Below are 2529 nucleotides of genomic sequence, written 5' to 3'. Positions count from 1 at the left end.
CAAGTGACATAGCATTGCGTGAAATAGCTTAGCGTAAAATGTCGAAATGATTCAAGCAAATGAGAAACAGAACAGGTCAACAATAAATCGCTCAGCCTTGCATCAAAAGATTCAAAGGGATATCACATGGTTTAGTTAAACAATGGATAGTCCAACATATTGCGAATAGCTTACAGAATGGTTTAGCTTGGCAAGAATTGGTGTAGCGTGACTTCAACCAAAGTCGCCGAAACCACCAAAAATACAAAAGTGAAATGGAACAAGGAAATGTGAAATGGAACAGCGATCTGCTGGGGGCATGACGTCAGCGATGTGAAATTTTGCGCGAAAATTGCAGCTAACCTTCGTTCAGTGAAGTCGCAACATCGTCTGAAAGCCCTTCGCTTCGGTATTTTATTCTGGTAAGTATCTTCGCTTGAGCTTTCTTGATTCGATTTATTTCATGACAAATTGAGGTGTGTTAAATCAATCTTCTAGGCTAATTACTCAACTGTAGGAGTTATATCTTACCGTAGGATTATTTACGTCCAATCCATGTTGACCTCTACATCAGAGCATGAGCACGTTTCATCTATGAAGAAGTTCCGGTTCAAGCTATACATTATGTAATGCTCTCGGTTCCTCACATTTTATGGTGTACCTTTCCTTTTCAGACATGACATTTTCTCTGAGGTGATGATCCAGATTTTATCACGAATCAAGTGAAAAAACACGGGAAGAAAAATTGGATTTACATAGCGTCAAATGTCTTGTCAAAGGCGCGATAAAGACGGTGTTTGTGACAGCTTTACATGCCTTTGACACGCGTCAAATATTATCTTTGCGGTTGCCTTTGCAGGGGGGTCTCAGGTGGTAAAGGCAGTTTTTACTACAGTTTTACACCCAACCTTTGACTAGCGCCAAAGGTGTTATTTGACAGCCGTTTCTTACCCTCACAAAGGTGTCGTCAAAGATGTCTCAGCTTCAATTCAAAGACTTGGCAAAAGTGTTGTCAAAGATGTCTCAGATTCAAGGCAAAGGTGCAATCTCGTACCCAGAGTCCTCGGGCTTTTTGGCCAGCGGGTGAGCGCCCGGAGAGACTCTGGGATAATCGACTCCATTTTCCCAGAAAACGTGGGTTCCGGTCTTATTACGTATGCTTGAGTTTAACCGGAAACAGAAAAGAGAAAACCGTAAACAGTAGAAATGGTGGGTTGAAAGTGTTCGAGAAACAAGAAGTTTAGCCTTACACACAAAGAAACTGGAGAAATGATCATTGGCTTGCTGTATGAGCAAGTGAAGATGAAACCTCTGATGCTTTCGGTAAGTGTATTTTTAGTGTTTCAGCCAAGACCAAGACCTTATTCCACGGATTTCTCCTCAAAGAGACTGATATAATGTTTTCCCACGGTACTTTTGCAACAGCAACAGTAATCACTTTTTAGCCGCGTGGGAAAATTCCTGTACGGTATAAGGCATAATTCAAACCTCGTGGTTTTTTATTTTTGTGATTTATATATTTCTGAGGTAGAAAAAAACAAACAGCACTGAAACTAGTTTTAGATTTTGAATCTCCCTCCAAATTCTGGGGCTTCCGAATTTCTAACCGACTTCCTGTCGGACTGCCACTGTTACGCAAGCGGCCAATCAAAAATATAGTTCAAGGCGATTATCCCAGAGTCTCTCCTGGCGCTCACCCGCTGACCAAGAAGCCCGAGGACTCTGGGTACGAGATTGGCAAAGGTGTGGTCAAATACGTCTGAGATCAAAGCCAAAAATGGGACAAATGTTTAGTAAAACTGAGATGTCTGAGAATGTCTTAAAAGCTGTTTGATTTTTATCATCTTCTTGGAGCGCTAAATCAGTAAAGGTTCCAATGATGCAGATGTCTGTGGGTTACTGTTTCTTAGGGAACAATATACCAGTGTAAGGGTGCTGAAATTATTCTTGCCCTAATAATTGGAGTTTTAAACACATTCGTAACCAGAATTAAAGAAGGTATCCGCCATAGCTACACAGCCTGGCCCATCTACTCACTTATTCAAAAGTTTTGTCAAAGTATCTAAAGTATGTCCGCCGCTTTTCCTGGAAATGTCAAATTCATTTTTATTCATGCGCTGTGCTGATAGGTCATGCAGATGTATTTGTCATGGGAGACACAAGATGAGGGCAAATAATATCCAAGTTCATAATGTAATTTTTCTTTTTTTTCTAATGATATGTCAATTCATGTATGACTGCGAATCTCACTCGTGACAAAAATCAGGCAAGTGCGACGCCTCAACTTAGTCTTCAAAATCTTAAGTTACAACGATTACTATCTACCCCAAACTGAGATGAAGCAACACTCAACTGAATGCTAGTAAACTTAGGGATAAGACCGAAAAAACAAGACCAATATTTACTCCATTTACAAAGTGCTTTACACAGCAAAATTTCTAAATCATCATCATTGTCTAAAGCATGATTTATTTTATGTTTGTAAAGCGAGCAACCTGTAAACAACATGGCATTCTGTTTTTCTTTTTAATCGATTCGCTACAACATCGC

The 2529-nt window shown here is 40.0% G+C and overlaps 1 long non-coding RNA gene across 1 annotated transcript; it reads left to right on the top strand.

Moving 5' to 3' along the window:
- Positions 1 to 359: 359 nt before the first annotated feature.
- Positions 360 to 1783, top strand: LOC138032328 (uncharacterized). Its single transcript, XR_011128346.1, has 3 exons — positions 360 to 401; positions 654 to 1019; positions 1723 to 1783. It is a non-coding gene; the product is annotated as an uncharacterized lncRNA (long non-coding RNA).
- Positions 1784 to 2529: the final 746 nt, after the last annotated feature.

The sequence above is a fragment of the Montipora capricornis genome, chromosome 14 (genome assembly GCF_036669925.1).
Source record: "Montipora capricornis isolate CH-2021 chromosome 14, ASM3666992v2, whole genome shotgun sequence".
Lineage (NCBI taxonomy): Eukaryota > Metazoa > Cnidaria > Anthozoa > Scleractinia > Acroporidae > Montipora > Montipora capricornis.
This window is presented reverse-complemented; position numbering and strand designations above follow the sequence as displayed.